The following is a 21,070-nucleotide window of genomic DNA, read 5'->3' on the forward strand; positions in this document are numbered from 1 at the left end:
TCTTCTGAGTATGGAAATACTCCATGTGTGGACATCAAGTGCACTGCGGGCGCACTATAATGCTCAGAAGAAAAGAAGTCACATTTGGCTTTTGGAAAGCAAATTTTGCTGAAATGATTTTTGGGGGGCATGTCGCATTTAGGAAGCCCCTATGGTGCCAGAACAGCAAAAAAAAAAAAAACACATGACATACTATTTTGGAAACTACAAGCCTCAAGCAATGTAACAAGGGGTACAGTGAGCCCTAACACCCCACAGGTGCTTGACAAACTTCCGCCAAAGTTGGACGTGAAAATGAAAAATTCGATTTTTTTCACAAAAATGCTGGTTTTACCCCAAATTTTTCATTTTCACAAGGGGTAATTGGAGAAAAAGCCTCCCAAAATTTGTAACCCCATTTCTTCTGAGTATTAAAATACCCCATATATGGATGTAAAGTGTTCTGCGGGCGAACTACAATGCTCAAAAGAGAAGGAGCGCCATTAAGCCCCGTGGTGCCAGAACAGTGGACCCCCCCACATGTGACCCTATTTTGGAAACTACACCCCTCACAGAATTTATTAAGGGGTGCAGTGAAAATTTACACTCCACTGGCGTTTGACAGATCTTTGGAATAGTGGGCTGTGCAAATGAAAAGTTACATTTTTCATTTTCACGGACCACTGTTCCAAAAAATCTGTCAGACACCTGTGAGGTGTAAATGCTCACTGCACCCCTTATTACAATACGTGAGGGGTGTAGTTTCCAAAAAGGGGTCACATGTGAGGGGGGGTCCACTGTTCTGGCACTATGGGGGCTTTGTAAACACACATGGCCTTCAATTTCCGACACATTCTCTCTCCAGAAGCCCAATGGCGCTCCTTCTCTTCTGAGCATTGTAGTTCGCCCACAGAGCACTTTACATCCACATATGGGGTATGTTCTTACTGGGGGGCTTTTTTCCTATTCTCCCTTGTGAAAATGAAAAATGTAGGGTAACACCAGCATTTTAGTGAAAAAACATTTCTTTTTTCATTTTCACATCCAACTTTAACGGAAATTTGTCAAACACCTGTGGGGTTTTAGGGCTCACTATACCCCTTGTTACATTCCGTGAGGGGTGTAGTTTCCAAAATGTGGTCACATCTGGGTATTTATTGTTTTGCATTTATGTCAGAACCGCTGTAAAATCAGCCACCCCTGTGCAAATCACCAATTTAGACCTCAAATGTACATGGCACGCTCTCACTTCTGAGCCATGTTGTGCGCTCGCAGAGCACTTAACGCCCACATATGGGGTAGTTCTGTACTCAGGAGAAATTGTGTTACAAATTTTGGGGGTCTTTTTTTCCTTTTACCGCTTGTGAAAATTAAAAGTATGGGGCAACACCAGCATGTTAGTGTAAAAAAAAAAATTTTTTTTTACACTAACATGCTGGTGTAGACCCCAACTTTACCTTTTCATAAGGAGTAAAAGGAGAAAAAGCCCCCCAAAATTTGTAACGCAATTTCTCCGAGTACGGAGATACCCCATATGTGGTCCTAAACTGTTTCTTTGCAATACGACAGGGCTCCGAAGTGAGAGAGCGCCATGCGCATTTGAGGACTAAATTGGGGATTTGAATCCGCCACAAAAATACCCTACGGCAGTGTTTCCCAAACAGGGTGTCTCCATCTGGTGCAAAACTCCCGACCTTTGGGATCTCTCTAAATTGCTCCCAGATATAGTGTAACCATAGTTTAGAGTTCAGCTCTGTAGAGTTGCTGAGGTTCAGTTGAGAGAAGTGTAGAGTCTGTCTGTGAGGTGATTCTGAAGGAGGCCTGAGGCCTAGTCCAGCCAGCATGCGTCTACTGCCAGTTAACCCCAGTACCCAGGTAAAAATCAAAGCCTTGTAGAGTGCACTAGTCACCTCTGGGATCCACAACAGTAGGTATGGCCCCTCTGTGCCCCCAAATAACAGTTTGGACCCCTCAGTGCCCCTCTACAGTAGTTAGGCTCTCTCTGTGCCCCAATACAATATTTATTCCCCCCCCCCCCCCCCTTGTGCCCCCAAATAACATTTTGGGCCCATCAATGCACACATAAAACAGAGCAAGTACATCTTTCCACCTCCCCTTAACAAGCTATAGAGGTAGCAGAGGTAGCAGCCGCACCGGCACCCTGGTGCCTAAGGGAGCCCTAAAAACACATCTGCCCCATAAGAAACCAATGTTATATTTGGCATATGGGACCTATTGCAGATTTTGCATCGGGGTCCAGAAGCTACAAGCTACGCCTTTGCCCCTTAAGATTAGGTAGGTCAAAATAGGGCGATTTTAGATTACTGATTTTGTACAAAAAGTTTTAGATTTTTTTTAAAGTGGTACAAAAATATCTAGCCATGGGTATCATTTTAATCATATTGACCCACAGAATAAAGAACACGTCATTTTTACCGTAAATTTTACAGTGTGAAAGGGAAACCCTCCAAAATGTGCAAAATTGTGGTTTTCATTTAAATTTCCTCCCTAAAAAAATATTTTTTTGGGTTCGCCGTACATTTTATGGTAAAATGAGAGGTTTCATTACAAAGTAAAAACAAGCCCTTATATGGGTCTGTAGATGGAAATATGAAAGAGTTACGGATTTTAGGAGGCGAGGAGGAAAAAATCAAAAATGCAAAAATAAAATTGGCCTGGTCCTTAAGGTGAAAATGGGCTTGGTCCTTAAGAGGTTAAAGGAGTACTCCACTGGAAAACATTATTTTTTTTTTTAATCAACTGGTGCCAGAAAGTTAAACAGATTTGGAAATTACTTCTGTTAAAAATCGTAATCCTTCCAGTACTTATCAGCTGCTGTATGATGCACAGGAAGTTCTTATCTTTTTGAAATTCCTTTCTGTCTGACCTCAGGGCTCTCTGCTGACACCTCTGTCTATTTTAGGAACTGTCCAGAGCAAGAGAAAATCCCCATAGAAAACCTATCCTGCACTGGACAGTTCCTAACATGGACAGAGGTGTCAGCAGAGAACACTGTGGTCAGACAGAAAGTAAATTCAAAAAGAAAAGAACTTCCTGTGCATCATACAGCATCTGATAAGTATTGGAAGGATTAAGATTTTTAAATAGAATTAATTTACAAATCTGTTGAACTTTCTGGAACCAGTTGATTTAAAAAAAATGTTTTCCAGTCGAGTACCCCTTTAACCCCTTAAGGACATAGGGTGTATCCATACGCCCCCGTTTCCAAGTCCTTAAGGACCAAGGGCGTATGGATACGCCCTGAGCATTTCTGGCCCCCGCCGCTAGCCGGAGGGGAGCCGGGGCCGGATGCCTGCTGAAATCGTTCAGCAGGCATCCCGGCATATCGCCCAGGGGGGTCATTATGTCCCCCCATGTCGGCGATTGCCGCAGATCGCTGGACAATTCAGTCCAGCGATCTGCGGCGGATTCCGGGTCAATCGGGTCTCCAGTGACCCGATATTACTGGCTGATCGGGGCCGTCAGAGACGGCCCCGAACAGCCAGGGCCAGCAGGGGTGAGGTGGCACTGGTGCCACCTCACGATCGCCCTGATTCGTCGGCCGGATTCCCGGCCGACCAATCAGGGCACCTGCTGCTGGTGTCACTCCCGCAACCCGCTCCGCCCCTCTTCCGGAGGACGTGAGCGGGTGCGGGAAGACGACCCCCTGTGCTGGGGACCCCGATCCCCGGCGTCCCTGTTGGGATCGGGGCCCCAGGAGCGACGGCAGCGGCGAGGGACTGACCTGTGCGGCGGCATCGTGGAGCAGCAGCAGGAGGTGAGTGACAGCCTCCTGCTGTTGCTTAGCAACAGCTCCCAGCACGCAAAAAGGGCATGCTGGGAGCTGTAGTTATGCAACAGCAGGAGGCAGACCACCACAACTCCCAGCATGCCCTTATGGGCATGCTGGGACTTGTAGTTTTGCAACAGCTGGGGGCACATTTTTCTGTGGAAAAGTGTACCTTCAGCTGTTGTATAACTACAACTCCCAGCTTGCACAATCAGCTAAAGTGCATGCTGGGAGTTGTAGTGGTGCATCTGGTGGTTGCATAACTACAACACCCAGCATGCCCGTTGGCTGTCGGTGACTGCTGAGAGTTGTAGTTTTGCAACAGCTGAAGGCACACTGAGTTAAGTAGCAAACCAGTGTGTCTCCAGCTGTTGCATAACTACAATCCCCAGCCAATGTAGTATGCCTCCGGCTGTTGCATAACTACAAGACCCAGCATGCCCTTCCGCTGTCTGTACATGCTGGGGGTTGTAGCTTTTGCAACAGCTGAAGGCACACTGGTTGAAAAACACTGAATTTGTTACCAAACTCGGTGTTTCACAACCTGTGTGTCTCCAGCTGTTGCAAAACTACAACTCCCAGCATGCACTGATAGACCGTACATGCTGGGAGTTGTAGTTTTGCAAAAGCTGGAGGTATTTCCCCCCCCCCCCCATGTGAACGTACAGGGTACACTCACAGGGGCGGAGGATTACAGTAAGTATCCGGCTGCAAGTTTGAGTTGCGTCAAATTTTCTGCCGCTGCTCAAACTGCCAGCGAGAAACTACTGTGAACCCTCCGCCCGTGCGACTGTACCCTAAAAACACTACACTAACACACAATAAAAAGTAAAAAACACTACGTATACACATACCCCTACACAGCCCCCCTCCCCAATAAAAATGAAAAACGTCTGGTACGCCACTGTTTCAAAAACGGAGCCTCCAGCGGTTGCAAAACTACAACTCCCAGCATCCACTGATAGACCGTACATGCTGGGAGTTGTAGTTTTGCAACAGCTGGATGTTTCCCCCCCCCCCCCAATGTGAACGTACGGGTACACTCACATGGGCGGAGGATTACAGTAAGTATCCGGCTGCAAGTTTGAGCTGCAGCTGAAGCTGCCAGCGAGAAACTACTGTGAACCCCCTGCCCGTGCGACTGTACCCTAAAAGCACTACACTAACACAAAATAAAAAGTAAAAAACACTACATATACAAATACCCCTACACAGCCCCCCTCCCCAATAAAAATGAAAAACGTCTGGTATGCCACTGTTTCCAGAACGGAGCCTCCAGCTGTTGCAAAACAACTACTCCCAGTATTGCCAGATAGCCACTGACTGTCTAGGCATGCTGGGAGTTTTACAACAGCTGGAGGCACCCTGTTTGGGAATCACTGGCGTAGAATACCCCTATGTCCACCCCTATGCAAGTCCCTAATTTAGGCCTCAAATGCACATGGCGCTCTCACTTTGGAGCCCTGTCGTATTTCAAGGCAACAGTTTAGGGTCACATATGGGGTATCGCCGTACTCGGGAGAAATTGGGCTTCAAATTTTGGGGGGGATTTTCTGCTATTACCCTTTTTAAAAATGTAACATTTTTGGGCAAACAAGCATTTTAGGTAAAAAAAAATATTTTTTTTTTTACATATACAAACGTTATGAAACACCTGTGGGGTATAAAGGTTCACTTAACCCCTTGTTACGTTCCCCGAGGGGTCTAGTTTCCAAAATGGTATGCCATGTGTTTTTTTTTTGCTGTCCTGGCACCATAGGGGCTTCCGAAATGCGGCATGCCCCCAGAGCAAAATTTGCTTTCAAAAAGCCAAATGTGACTCCTTCTCTTCTGAGACCTGTAGTGCGCCAGCAGAGCACTTTTCACCCCCATATGGGGTGTTTTCTGAATCGGGAGAAATTGGGCTTCAAATTTTGGGGGGTGTTTTCTGCTATTACCCTTTTTTAAAATGTAAAAATTTTGGGAAACCAAGCATATTAGGTAAAAAAATAAAAACATTTTTACATATGCAAAAGTCGTGAAACACCTGTAGGGTATTAAGGTTCACATTACCCCTTGTTACGTTCCTCGAGGGGTCTAGTTTCCAAAATGGTATGCCATGTGATTTTTCTGAATCGGGAGAAATTGGGTTTCAAATTTTGGGGGTATTTTCTGCTATTAGCCTTTTTAAAAATGTAAAATTTTTGGGAAACCAAGCATTTTAGGCAAAATTTTTTTTATTTTGTTACATATGCAAAAGTCGTGAAACACCTGTAGGGTATTAAGGTTCATTTTACCCCTTGTTACGTTCCACGAGGGGTCTAGTTTACAATATGGTATGCCATGTTTTTTTTTTTTTTTTGCTGTCCTGGCACCATAGGGGCTTCCTAAAGGTGACATGCCCCCCAAAAACCATTTGTCGCTCCTTCCCTTCTGAGCCCTCTACTGCGCCCACTGAACAATTAACATAGACATATGAGGTATGTGCTTACTCGAGAGAAATTGGGTTTCAAATATAAGTAAAAATTTTCTCCTTTTTATCCCTTGCAAAAATTCAAAAATTGGGTTAACAAGAACATGCGAATGTAAAAAATGAAGATTTAGAATTTTCTCCTTCACTTTGCTGCTATTCCTGTGAAACACCTAAAGGGTTAATACACTTACTGAATATCATTTTGAATACTTTGGGGGGTGTAGTTTTTATAATGGGGTCTTTTATGGGGTATTTCTAATATGAAGACCCTTCAAATCCACTTCAAACCTGAACTGGTCCCTGAAAAATAGCGAGTTTGAAAATTTTGTGAAAAATTGTAAAATTGCTGCTGAACTTTGAAGCCCTCTGGTGTCTTCCTAAAGTAAAAACTCATAAATTTTATGATGCAAACATAAAGTAGACATATTGTATATGTGAACCCCAAAAAAAAATATTTTGAATATCCATTTTCCTTACAAGCAGAGAGCTTCAAAGTTAGAAAAATGCTAAATTTTCATTTTTTTCATCAAATTTGGGGATTTTTCACCAAGAAAGGATGCAAGATACCACAAAATTTTACCACTAAGTTAAAGTAGAATATGTCACGAAAAAACTATCTCGGAATCAGAATGATAACTAAAAGCATTCCAGAGTTATTAAGGTTTAAAGTGACAGTGGTCAGAATTGCAAAAAATGCTCTGGTCCTTAAGGTGAAAAAGGGCTCGGTCCTTAAGGGGTTAAACCTTAAACCTGTTGTTAAGGACCTTGTTGTTAGGGGAGTATGCAGAGGTGAACCGTGTGACTTATCTGCCCAATGGGAATGCTCAAAATTGGCTCCTTATATAGTGTAACCAGAGGTCAGAGTTCAGATCATGCTGAGGTACAGTTGAGAGAAGTCTGAGGAATCTGTGAGCTGATTCTGAAGAAGGCCTAGTCCAGCAACCACGCATCTACTACCAGTGCGCCAGGTTGAAAGTCATAGACTGGCGGTAAGCACTAAGGTTTGGGGATCAATTCAAGTCAAGTCCAAGTAACTCAAATCTAGCGTGGGTTGCCAAGGAAGTTAAGTCAGCCATATACAGCACAATCAACTATAATTCCCAACAAGCCGATAAGCTTCCCAAAGTTCACCCTGCATCTCCTTCATGCTGATCTGAGCTGTAACGGAATGTACCACCTTTCCAACCTCAGTAAAGCCAGTTATCTGTGACCTTGCATCGGAGGGATTATTTGTCCGTGCCTGGCACAGGAGAATAAGGTCTACCTCGGGTGGTGTAGAGGCCAACCACGCCCTGGCATCACGAAAAGGTTAATTCACACATTACCCTCACCACAACTTTTGGCATCCTACGGATAGGATACAGGTGTGTGCCTTATGCAAGAACCCCCCCCCAGTCTGAACTGTGTCCAAATTGCAGGAAAAATGTGTGACAAAAATTGTGCCAGTATTGTACTGGACTTTGTCTGTTAATGCGAAGAGGCGCTTGTGAAATAGAGGGGCAGCCATTGTGAAAGTTCAAAGTCCTGTGTGGATGCAAGTAACGAACGGGAGTTGTGCTATGTAAAAAAAAAAGATAGTGCTGCCCTACCTAGAAGGGGTTAATCAGCTCCAGAGACTCCTGCATGCACAAGCAGCTGCAGCTCAGCCCCCACCAGTCTCCGGCGGCAACCCCATTCCAGCACAGTGAGGAGGAAACAAAAGGATCACCCTATGTTGCACAGGGGGAGACTTTCCTGACCGGACCCAAGCAGGAAGTTCCCTGGGCGCCAACTTGAAAGGTCCCAGCAGCTCCGTCCATCCCCACCGTTGTCCCACAGCACCGCAACCCCTTGAAGTCTCACAGCTCTTCAGTGCAGCGTTTACACAGAGTCTCCAGCACCTCACTCTGCCATTGGTATCCTTGTGCTGTCCGCAACTATTGTTACCAAGTTTCTTGTTACCGGGTACCTGCCAAAAAGAGGGGAAGTGTCTGCCATTATCACCCTCACAGTCCAGGTGCAAGCCCCAAGCTGCTGCAGCACCTCATCACCTGCCTTAAAGCGACAACACACCCTATTAACTGCAGATGTCTGAACCAAGTACCACCGACCAACAGGGCACCAGCGCCGCTCCACCTCCTGTGGCGAGTGCGTCACCTGCTCCAGCAACCAGCGCCATGTCTCCTTCCACCCCCAACATCCCGGGTGTTCCAGCAACCCCTACCTACAATGGAGACCCCTTTACCCTTAGGAATTTCAAGGAAAGAATCCAGAGCCTGTTTGTATTTTACTCTTTTCTTCCTAATCAACAGGGGCAACTGTTAATGGGACAACTCCAGGGACCGGCACTAGAGGAAGTCCGCACCTGGCCAACATCCGAGAAGGCGACTGTCAAGCATATTTTTGAAGGGCTGTACCAGGTGTTTGAGTCCCATTCTCCATCAGAGGTACGTCTCCAACTATATGAAAGGTAAAAAAAAAGCCATGTGAGACTCTGAGAGCGTATGCTGTGGCCCTACAGAATGCTCTAGAGAATGCCCTTGATGGTATAACTTCGGAGCAGGGCAATAAGGTGCTAATGGACAGATTTATTGATGGGGCTCATAACAAATGGGATAAGGCCCAACTAAAAATGTTAGCAGTACAAAACCCAAAAATGTCCTTTACTGCCTTCAAAAGACTGGCTATGCAAGTGATTGAGTCCGGGACTGCATCGGAAGATGTTTGTACTCCACTTGCACCTGTTCAGGAACCCCCTAGGGTCGATGGCCAGGCCTATACCACCACCGTCACCTGTCACCTCCCCAGTTTAGACAACCCCTCCAATTGCCACAGTCCCAGACTTACAGATTGTTAGGCAGGACATTAAACAATTGACTAAAGCTGTCAAGGAGCTCACCGCCCGGCCTGCTCCACTCTCCCTTGAGCAATACTTACCTAGAAAACCTCCCTCTGCTCCTGCTCCCTGCAACCCCAGTTACCGTACTTCTCCTCCCAATAGGTATTCTGTGAATAGTAGGCCCTTCTACACCTACTGTAACAAGTCCGGCCATTGGAAAATGCAGTGCTGGGATTTAAATGGATTCACCCTGAGGTCGAGGACCGGCCCTCAGGAGAACAGTCATCAGGTCCAACCCCAGAACTACTTAAGTCAGGACTCTCACTGTTGTAACGGTTGTTGTTGAAGGTGTACCTTTAGAGGCGTTGATTGATACCGGGTCACAAGTGTCTACCATATCTAAACGTGAAGGGAACTCCAACCTGGAGAAAGTCTAGCACTCAAGGATAATATTAAAACATATGCTGTTTTATTGAAGACTTTTAAAATGTCCATAGGACTAGCATACAATATATAAAACCAACATGTTTCGCTGTGGTCTTTATCAAGGCTTGTGAGTTTAACCTAAGACATGATATATAAAAGAATTACTGGGTCTGTATGATGCGCCCCTCACTCTCGCTACCACAGCTGTGTAGTCTCTAGATCCTAAGCCTCTTCTTCATATTAAACCCTTGTTCACAGATAAAGAGAAATGATCTGTGTCTATAGCATAATAACTCTGCTTATGAATTAAATTGATAGACATACATCAGCATAGCATAATTCAGAGGATGCATCCTGTAAAGTTGCATGTAGAATAATTTAAAAATAAAAAAACAACCCATCCCCCCTCCCCCCTAAAAAAAACCTCATCTGGTACCCTCGTTATATAGATGACGTGCTGATGGTGTGGCATGCGGACTGGACCTCCGGGAACTCATTTTTTGAGTTTTTTGAACGAAAACTTAAAATTTACCCTGGAATCTGGCAAAACAAATATTTACTTTTAGACACATAACTAAAAGGAGATACCCAGTCAGGTAAAATAACATCTAAACTGTACATAAAGTCGATATCAGGGAACACTCTTTTACATTCTAAAAGTGCCCATGAGAGGCATGTCATCAGAAACCTCCCCAAGGGGGCAGGACCAGGCTTTATCAATCGAGCGCAGAGCACACATTGACCTGTATGAGGAATCAAAATATGCACAAGCACAAAAGCATGCATGTATAAGCACAACATATGAGCCCTCATACAGCCTCGTATGCAAAAAAAAAAGTTATAGGGGTCAGAAGAGGACAATTTTAAATGTATTAATTTTGCATGTAGTTATGATTTTTTGCAGAAGTATGACAAAATCAAACCTATATAAATAGGGTATCAATTTAATTGTATGGATTTACAGAATAAAGATAAAGTGTAATTTTTACGAAAAATGTACTGCGTAGAAACGGAAGCCCCCAAAATTTACAAAATGGCGTTTTTTCTTCAAATTTTGTCGTTAAATTATGTTTTTTTTCCGTTTCGCTGTAGATTTTTGGGTAAAATTCCTGATGTTATTACAAAGTAGAATTGGTGGAGCAAAAAAAAAAAAAGCCCTCATATGGATTTTAGGTGCAAGATTGAAAGGGTTATGATTTTTAAAAGGTAAGGAGGAAAAATTTTAAGTGCAAAAACAGAAAAACGCTTGGTCCTTAAGGGGTTAAAGAATGTCATGATGGTTCCATCTCAACAATGAAGGTAATTGTGTTGAAACAAGTAAAGAAACCCTTCAGAGGAGGGGATTGGCAAAAAAAAAAGAAAAAACTGGATTCTCAAGATGGAAACCAGGAATCCAAAAGGCTTGAACCATAGATCAGATATTATGTATTTTTATATGGGATGCATTCCTTTGGGTGTTTATTTATTTATTTATTTTTTTTTGGGGGGGGGGGGGGGGGGGTTATTTATTTATTTTTTAACTCACAAGCCTTGATAAAGACTACAGCAAAACATGTTGGTTTTATATATTGTATGCCAGTCCTATGGACATTTTGAGAAGTCTTTAATAAAACTGGATATGTTTTAATATTATCCTTGAGTGCTGGACTTTCTCCAGGTTGGAGTTCCCTTCTCTTTGATAACTACCACAGAGCGGCTGTGTGCTTCCAGTCCTGTGCACCTCGGATAAGACTACAAAAAAGCTTAAAGAGGTACTCGGGTGGAAAACTTTTTTTTTTATCAACTGGTGCCAGAAAGTTAAACAGATTAGCAAATTACTTCTATTAAAAAATCCTAATCCTTCCAGTACTTATTAGCTGCTGAATTCTACAAAGGAAATTATTTTCTTTTTGAAACACAGTGCTCTCTGCTGACATTATGACCTCAGTGCTCTCTGCTGACATCTCTGTCCATTTTAGGAACTGTCCAGAGCAGCATAGGTTTGCTTTGGGGATTTTCTCCTACTCTGGACAGTTCTTAAAATGGACAGAGATGTCAGCAGAGAGCACTGTGGTCATGATGTCAGCAAAGTTTTCTCCGGAGTACCCCTTTAAGACCACAAGCGGTGAGCTGTAACCAACCTTTCTTTTCTATCTACCATATCTAAACGTGTTTTCTATCAGCATTGGGATGCTAGTCCGTTGTGTGACCCTGATGATATTGATTTCAGTTTAATTGCGGGTAGTGGGCAACCAGTCCCCAGACATGGATACTGGGAGCCAACCATTCAATTGGGTAACCATGTGCTTACAGGGTAGGGAGTGATTGTAACTAATGTAAAAGAAAAGGGAACTGCTGATTTCATACTGGGGATGAACATTTTGAGACTTTGTTTTACAGAGATTCTAGATGCCTTGTATGCTTCCCTTCCCAATATTTCCCCCTCAGACCAGCAGGCTGTGCAGCACCATCTGAAAGTCTTACAGGCAAAGCAGAAGTTTGGCAACAAACAAGGCGAGATATGCAGAGTACAAATTCAAGACATCAGGTCGGTGACCTTGCAAACCAACACAGAGACTATTATTTGGTGCTGTGCACGTCCCGGAGTCAAGAACCATGATTATCAGGGCCTGCTGGAACCCATGCAGGTTGAAGATGACCAATTAGTCCGGGTTGCGAGAAGTCTCGTCACTGTCTCAAATGGAAGAGTACCAGGTGGTGGGAGCAGCTCCAGGAAGGGGACGCCACTACCCCTTTGGACCAGGTTAACAGAGTTGTGAATATAGCGAAAAAGTGTCATGAAGCCTTCAGTAAGCACCCAACGGACTTTGGGAAAATGTCAATGATCCAGCAGCGTATCCTCACAGGCAATAGTCCACCTATCAAAGAGAGACACCGTCTAGTCGCGCCAGGCATGTATCAAAATGTAAAGAAGATGCTGGCTGAAATGAAGGAAGCAGACGTGATTCAAGAAAGCCAGAGTCCCTGGGCGGCACCACTTGACCTAGTCAAACTATCAGTTTCTGTGTCAACTACAGGAAACTAAACAATGTTGCTCACAAGGACGCTTATCCCCTACCACGAATTGAGGAATCGCTTACTGCCCTCAGATCTGCCGCTTACTTCTCCACCCTAGACTTAACCAGCGGATACTGGCAAGTGCCAATGGCCCCAGAGGATTGGGAGAAGACCGCCTTCGTGACACCTATGGGTTTGTTCAAGCTTAAAAGTATGCTGTTTGGGCTATGTAACGCCCCTGCTACATTCCAGCGTCTGATGGAAAGGTGCCTTGGACATCTGAACTTCCAAAGTGTCTTGTTGTATTTGGATAATGTCATTGTGTATTCTAAGTCTTACCAGGAACACCTCAGTCATCTGTCAGATGTCTTCAAAGTCCTGATCAAGCATGGGCTGAAGATCAAGCCATCAAAGTGCCACTTGCTTAAGCCTGAAGTCCATTTTCTGGGCCATGTTGTAAGCGCAGAGGGAGTTCAGCCAAATCCTGAAAAGGTGGATGCTGTCAAGAGTTGGCCTATGCCTCGAACGGTGAAGGATGTCAGGAGCTTCCTGGGATTTGCCAGCTACTACCGCTGTTTTATGCCAGACTTCACCCAAATTGCAGAGCACCATACAGGCCTCCTGCGGGGGACAGCGAAGGAGAACTACAATGGAAGACTGCCCATTGACTGGGCCGAAGAGCAGGAGACAGCGTTTCAAGCCTCCAAGCACCTGCTCACACAACCAACCATCTTGGTGTATCCAGATTACAGTTAGCCATTCCGGCTATATACTGACGCCAGTTTTGAAGGCCTACGTCAAGAGCGAGTGATTGCCTACGCCAGTCGGAATCTGCGACGAGTAAAGAAGAATGATGCCAATTATAGTTCTTTCAAGTTGTAACTCCTCACCCTGGTATTGGCAGTGACTGAGAAATTCAAAGATTATTTGTCAGCCACGCCATTTACAGTTTATGCCAATAACAACCCCTTGGCGCACCTGAACACAGCTAATCTGGGTGCTCTAGAACAGCGATGGGCTTTAAGGTTAGCCAACTACAGCTTCACTATCAAGTATAGAAGCGGTAAGTCAAATGTCAATGTCGATGTGCTATCCCAGATGACCCCAGGCGAAGAGCCACCCGAAGAAGACAAGTGGGAGGATGTGGAGATACCTCCATTTTATTAACAGTTCATCAATCAAAATGTCGTCACTACCCTTGTCAAGGGTGAATTAAGGCCAGAGAAGGTTAAAAAAGATCTCTCTACTTAGAAGACTCTACAAGACAAAAGCCGAGTCATGGGAGACCTAATGGATTACTGTCTGTGTCGGGCCCATTGTGACCATGAGTTGAAACGACTGTGGTGTCAGAGGAAACAACTTTTTGTGCATAAAAGGACTGTTGTATCGCAATTCTTTGGATCTGGTTTCTGGTGAATGACTAAATCAGATTCTGGTTCCCAGAAGAGATGCTGCTATGGTCCTCAACGCCTACCATGATCAGTCGGGACACTTCAGAGTCCATAAGATGGAAGCCACAGTTTGGAGAAGATTCTACTGGATTGGGATGCGGAGTGATATCGAGAAATGGTGCAGTGAATGCTCTGTCTGCAATGTTACCAAAAATGGACATAAGGACTCGAGGGCTCCCCTCCATCCCATCCATAGCAACAAACCCAACCAGTTGGCCCGCGCTAGACCATGTGAAACTGGATCCTACCCGATCTGAATATGCCTACGTTCTCACCATGGTCGACCACTTCTCCAAGTAGGTTGTCGTTGTTCCAGTCAAAGATCTCACGGCCAAAATGGCCACACAAATGTTCTACTCCAAGTTGGTACAAACGCTTGGATGCCCAGAGTCTGTCTTAACTGACCGTGGACTGGCCTTCGGGGCCCAACAATTCCAAGAACTCTGTCAATTCAACGATTGTAAGAAGCTCAGAACTACCGCCTACTATCCCCAAGAGAACGGGTTGTGTGAAAGGATCAATCAAGTGTTCATCCACATGCTGCGAGCAGCCTCTGTGTCACGTCATGAGGAGTGGCCTCAACTGCTACCTGAATTGGTAGAAATCTTTAACACTGTCCACTGTTCCACTGGGTATACGCCCTTCTATCTGATGATGGGGAGGCATGGACAGCTGCCTAAGGACTGGACCTTCGGGCTACAAGCCCCAGCTGACAACTCTCCCTTGTCACCCTCCGACTGGGTATCTAATCATCAAAGGCGATTTCCCAAGGCCCAAGAGATCGTCAAGAAAAAAATGGAGGAAGCTCGACAGAGGCAACAGGATGACTACAATCGCCATGCAGCGGCCAAACCCTTACTTGTTGGCGGCAAAGTCTGGTTAAAGTAGTTATTTAGAATGGACAAGTTGGACTCCATTTGGGAGATGGAACCTTACACGATAACGGCTATTCCCTACCCTGAGTCTAATGTCTACAAAGTTAGGAAGCCTGATCATGAACCATAGGTTGTCCACAGAAGTTGCGTTAAACTCTGTCTGAAGGAGGATATGCCAGTGGTTGTGCAACCACCGCCTCCTCCCCGTATGGCACCCATTCGTGAATACTTTCCTGGTGAAGGGATACATCCTTCTATGGACTTCCCCATGTTTTCGTCAACACAGGAGACGTACATCTGTCTACCTTCAGCGCCTATCTTGTCTCCTTTGGCTCCAGTCAATGTACCTGTTCCAAAAGCTCCAGAGGTGGTCCCTGCTCAAATGGTTCCTGTTCAACCAGAAGAAACACCTGTTGCACTTCCGGACCTACCTCAGGATCCTGCTCCTCAAGAGGTGGTGCTGCGCATATCTCGGCGGTCTACTCAAGGACAATTACCTGCTAGGTATCGAGAATAAACAAATGTATATATTTCAAGTCAGTAATAAAATGTATGTTACAATAGGATTGTATAGCCTTGGGCTATACTCTCCTCAGAACTCTTTATAATTCACTATGTAGTGCAATGTTATATAATGGTTAATGTACTGGTATTTTCTATGTACTTGTCACTTTAAACCTTAACCTCTTAAGGACGCAGAGCGTACCTGTACGCCCTGCGCCCAGTGTTTAAAACGGGATCATGCCGTGACCCCGCATCACATCGGGTCGGTCCCGGCTGCTATTGACCCTGGGCTAATAGCGTGCGGCACAGAACGCTATTAACCCTTCAGACACGGCGATCAAAGATGATCGCCGCGTCCAAAACGGAAGTGAAAGCTTCCCGGCAGTTCAGTTGGGCTGATCGGGACTATCGCGATAAAATGCCCCTTACCTTGCTCCGTCGCATCTGATCGGCATTTGATTGCTCCAAGCCTGAGCTACAGGCTTGAGCAATCAACCCCCTATTACGCTGATCCATGCAAAGCTATGGCTTTGCAGGGATCAGGGTAAAAGATCAGTGTGTGCAGTGTTATAGCCCCCTATGGGAGCTATAACACTGCATAAATAAAGTGGGGAAAAAAAGTTAATAAAGGTCATTTAACCCCTTCCCTAAGAAAAGCTTGAATCATCCACCTTTTCCCATAAAAAAACTGTGTAAATAAAAATAAACATATGTGGTATCGCCGCATGAGTAAATGTCCTAACTATAAAAATATATTGTTCATTAAACCGCATGGTCAATGGCGTACGCGCAAAAAAATTCCAATGTCCATAATAGCATATTTTTGGTCACTTTTTATATCATAAAAATTTTAATAAAAAGTGATTAAAAAGTCCGATCAATGCAAAAATGGTACCGATAGAGACTTCAGAACACGGTGCAAAAAATTAGCCCTCAAACCGGCCCATACGCGGAAAAATAAAAAAGTTATAGGGGTCAGAAGATGACAATTTTAAACTTATACATTTTCCTGCATGTAGTTATGATTTTTTTCAGACATACGACAAACTCAAACCTATATAAGTAGGGTATCATTTTAACCGTATGGACCTACAGAATAAAGATAAGGTGTCATTTTTACCGAAAAATGCACTGCGTAGAAACGGAAGCCCCCAAAATTTACAAAATGAAATTAAAAAAAAAAATTGGTCGCACAATGAATTTTTCTTCTGTTTCGCTGTGGATTTTTTTTGGGTAAAATGACTAATTTCACTGCAAAGTAGATTTGGTGGTGCAAAAATTAAGCCATCATATGGAATTTTATGTGCAAAATTGAAAGCATTATGATCTTTAGAAGGTGATGAGGAAAAAATGAAAATGCAAAAACGGAAAAACGCTGAGTCCTTAAGTGGTGAAACCTGTTGTTAAGGAATGGGAATGCTCAAAATCGGCTCCTTATATAGTGTAACCAGAGGCCAGAGTTCAGATCATGCTGAGGTACAGTTGAGAGAAGTCTGAGGAGTCTGTGAGGTTATTCACAGGAAGCCTGAGGACTAGTCCAGCACCTACTACCATTTAACCCCTGCGCCTGTGTGAAAGTAAAAGCAGTCAGTCAAGTACAAGTCCAAGTAACTAAAGTCTAGCGTGGGTTGCATACAAGTCAAGTCAGTCATATACAGCATAATCAAATATAAGTCCCAGCAAGCCGATAAGCTTCCCAAAGTTCATCCTGCATCTCCTTCATGCTGATCTGAGCTGTAATGGATTGTACCTCCTTTCCAACCTCAGTAAAGCCAGTTATCCATAACCTTGCGTTGGAGTGATTATTTGCCCCATGCCTGGCACAGGAGAAGCTGGTTTACCTCGGGTCATGTATAGGTCAACCACGCCCTGGCATCACAAAAAGGTTAATTCACACATTACCCTTATCCAACACCACACTGGCCTGAAGCATATGCCCCAAAGGTGGTGCAACTGTTAGGCCAGTTTGGCAGCCGATTATGCTCCTCTGCTCTTCTGGCCCAGCCCGTCCCTGAAGAGGCCCTGTAAACTGCCATGTTAAAAAATATATGCTGCGCAGTACGCAAACAGCAGAAAAGACACAAAACCTGGGAGAAACCAGCTAAATGGAGGAAATTGCCATTTTTCTAGTCTCAGTCAGGTGATCGAGGTCTACGCCCTTACACCCTTACGCCCTTACACAGTGAGAAATTTCCTGACACATCCTTAACTGACACCAAAAATGTGGTGTCAAAATAAATGTGGGACATAATGTGTATAGTATCTAGAAAGAGTGGAGCTCACTCTTGTTCTTACACCTTCCATAGACTATAATGGTGTGTCACCAGGGCTCAAGTCCTGCAGGAACTCATGGGAACGGAGTTCCTGCACTTTTTTCACAGCAGGAATGCAGTTCCCATTTAGGGGTACTATGCCCCGAGCCATCTTATCCCCTATCCAAAGTATAGGTGATAAGATGTCTGATCGCGGGGATCCTGCTGCTGGGGACCCTGCGATCTCGGCTGCGGCACCCCAGACATCCGGTGCAAGGAGCGAGCTTCGCTCCGTGCCGGATGACTTGTGATGCGGAGCAGAGGCTCGTGATGTCACAGTAATGCCCCCCTCAATACAATTCTATGGAAGGGGGCGTGACGGTTGTCACGAGCCTCCAGTGCTGCACCCAACACTAAAGGAAAGCTAGGTGCAGCAGGGAGGACATGGGGGTCCTCAGCGGCGGGACCCCCGGGATCAGACATCTTATCCCCTATCCTTTGGATAGGGAATAAGATGTCTAGTACCCCTTTAAGTGGAAATCTTGGGTGAGTTCCCACACTTTTTTCACAGGACTTGACCCCTGGGTGTAGGGTTGCCACCTTTCCCTCAGAAAAATACCGGTCATGGGTGTGGCTATGTGGGGGTGGAGCTACAAAAGGGGAGGGGCCAGATTGCACAGGGGCTGAGGGATCAGGGGTTTAAGAAATGGCATGGGGGATGGGAGGGGGGTTTAAGAAATGGCATAGGGGATTGGAGGGATACAATATATATGTGGGGGGAATTTTCCTATATCGCACAAAAAAAATTACATTTAGAGAATACCTACCAAAACCCTATTTATGCCAGCAGCGGCGGAAGTGGTGGTGCGCGACAGCAACGCTGGCTCTCTCTGATGACGAGTGACGTCCCCCTGCGCAACGTCAGATAAACAGGCTAATCACACAGTATCACACATGACAGGATTAGATGCACAGGCTCAGCAGACAGTATCACACATAACAGGATTAGATACACAGGCTCAGCAGACAGTATCACACATGACAGATTTAGATGCACAGGCTCAGCAGACAGTATCACACATGACAGGATTAGATGCACAGGCTCAGCTCACAGTATCACACATGACAGGATTAGATACACAGGCTCAGCAGACAGTATCGCACATGACAGGATTAGATACACAGGCTCATCAGGCAGTATCGCACATGACAGGATTAGATACACAGGCTCATATACCACATGACAGAATTAGATACACAGGCTCAGCAGACAGTATCGCACATGACAGGATTAGATACAGAGCGCAGCAGATAGTTTCATACATTAAAACATTAAATCAGTGTTTCCCAACCAGGGTGCCTCCAGCTATTGCAAAACTACAACTCCCAGCATGCCCGGACAGCCAAAGGCTGTCTGGGCATGCTGGGAGTAATAGTTTTGCAACAGCTGGAGGCACCCTGGTTGGGAAACACTGCATTAAATACACAATTTTGCAGAGAGGTCTCACCAGTCTCTTGTCTTCACTTTCTCCTTTCCCCGGGCGGCTCCAGGTTAAGGAATGTCCGGGGTTGAGGAGGAATGGGGTGGGCAATTATTTATCCCATGGGGCCACATGAGAAACTAAAAATATTGTGGAGGGCCGGGTAGTTTTTCCCCAGATCAGGCAGCATAGTTGTCCCCCAGATTAGGAGCATAGTTGTCCCCCAGATTAGGAGCATAGTTGTCCCCCAGATTAGGAGCATAGTTGTCCCCCAGATTAGGCAGCATAGTTGTCCCCCAGATTAGGCAGCATAGTTGTCCCCCAGATTAGGAGCATAGTTGTCCCCCAGGTTAGGAGCATAGTTGTCCCCCAGATTAGGAAGCATAGTTGTCCCCCAGATTAGGAGCATAGTTGTCCCCCAGATTAGGAGCATAGTTGTCCCCCAGATTAGGAGCATAGTTGTACCCCAGTTGTCCCCCAGATTAGGAGCATAGTTGTACCCCAGTTGTCCCCCAGATTAGGAGCATAGTTGTACCCCAGTTGTCCCCCAGATTAGGCAGTATAGTTGTCCCCCAGATTAGGCAGCATACTTGTCCCCCAGATTAGGCAGCATAGTTGTCCCCCAGATTAGGCAGCATAGTTGTCCCCCAGATTAGGCAGCATAGTTGTCCCCCAGATTAGGCAGCATAGTTGTCCCCCAGATTAGGCAGCATAGTTGTCCCCCAGATTAGGCAGCATAGTTGTCCCCCAGATTAGGCAGCATAGTTGTACCCCAGTTGTCCCCCAGATTAGGCAGCATAGTTGTCCCCCAGATTAGGCAGTTTACCCCCCCCCCCCCCCCTACACACACACACACACACACACACACACACACATATATACACAGACACATAGAGACACATACACAGACACATGTATACAGACACATATATATACACAGACACATATATATACACAGACACATATATACACACAGACACATATATACACACAGACACATGTATACACAGACACATATATACACACACACATATACACACAGACACTCACCCGCCCTGCGCTGCAGAGGGAGACAGAATACACGGCCTCTCCCCTCCCTGCTCTGCCTATGGAGGGTTGTAAGACTGCACGGGGCAGAGAGAAGGAGGGGGAGGGGGAGAGAGGAGACAGGAGGTCACGCCCCCTTCCCAGCACTGTACAGTCTCTTCCTGTCATCGCACGGAGCTCTCCCTGTCACAGGCTGCTGGTGTCAGACCTGGGCATTGTACGGCCGGTCATGAAAGCAGTGCTGTTCTGGGGATGCTGCTCCGTCCGCCCCTGTCAGTGAATGAAAAATACCGGCCATTGCATGGCCGGTATTTTTCATCCAAACTTACCGGCACAGCCCGGAATGTAGATGAAAATACCGGCTGTGCCGGTAAAATACCGGCAGGGTGGCAACCCTACCTGGGTGTGACCCCCTTAAATCTCTGAATAGGTGAGGGTAGTGTAAGGTTTTGCAGCTTTTATCCTGTAGGTTCACAGTGAAGATGAGACAAACCAGGAGCTGCACGTGACACTAGCTGACATGATAAATAAGCATCATAAATCACAGATTATATAATCTTCTACTATACAGTATTTTACTATCCACACACACACACTGGATACTGCTGTTCCCCCAGCTATTAGCAGACCACTAATGCTGTTTTTCCATAAACTGCCGTTGGTTGGTTTTATTACGGTGTCCCCAGGCGTTCACTTCGCCTGGATTGAGGATGGCTTCCGTGAGTAGCCGAAGGAGGGCTTCAATGCTGCAGTGATCTTTGAAAGGAGAATATTGGTAGGCGGGATTGGAAATGCATGATGCTTTCTGCCACCCTGTCCTGCTGTGGTGCGTTCAGGAGGACTGACTGACAGGAATCTGAGCGCTATCCTTTATCGTGGAGCTAGAGGGGTAAGATGCTACTACTTAACGTCAACGTAGGGGACATTTCCCCAGATCGTCATCTCCTCTGCTATCCCGTCTCCCCAGATTTTAGCAGCTGTTTGAGTAGGAATAAGAT

General features: G+C 45.4%; 1 protein-coding gene across 3 annotated transcripts in view; it reads left to right on the forward strand.

Moving 5' to 3' along the window:
* Positions 1–20,643: 20,643 nt before the first annotated feature.
* Positions 20,644–21,070, forward strand: part of SLC29A4 (solute carrier family 29 member 4) — a 660,337-nt gene continuing 659,910 nt past the window's right edge. For 2 of the 3 annotated variants that reach the window (XM_056534645.1, XM_056534646.1), the window contains exon 1: positions 20,646–20,961. The gene's annotated coding sequence lies outside the window, so the exon portion shown is untranslated. Of the gene's footprint in view, positions 20,962–21,070 lie in introns of all 3 variants that reach the window. The other variant, XM_056534647.1, reaches the window with a different exon arrangement.

Source organism: Hyla sarda, chromosome 8 (assembly GCF_029499605.1).
Source record: "Hyla sarda isolate aHylSar1 chromosome 8, aHylSar1.hap1, whole genome shotgun sequence".
NCBI classification, from domain to species: domain Eukaryota; kingdom Metazoa; phylum Chordata; class Amphibia; order Anura; family Hylidae; genus Hyla; species Hyla sarda.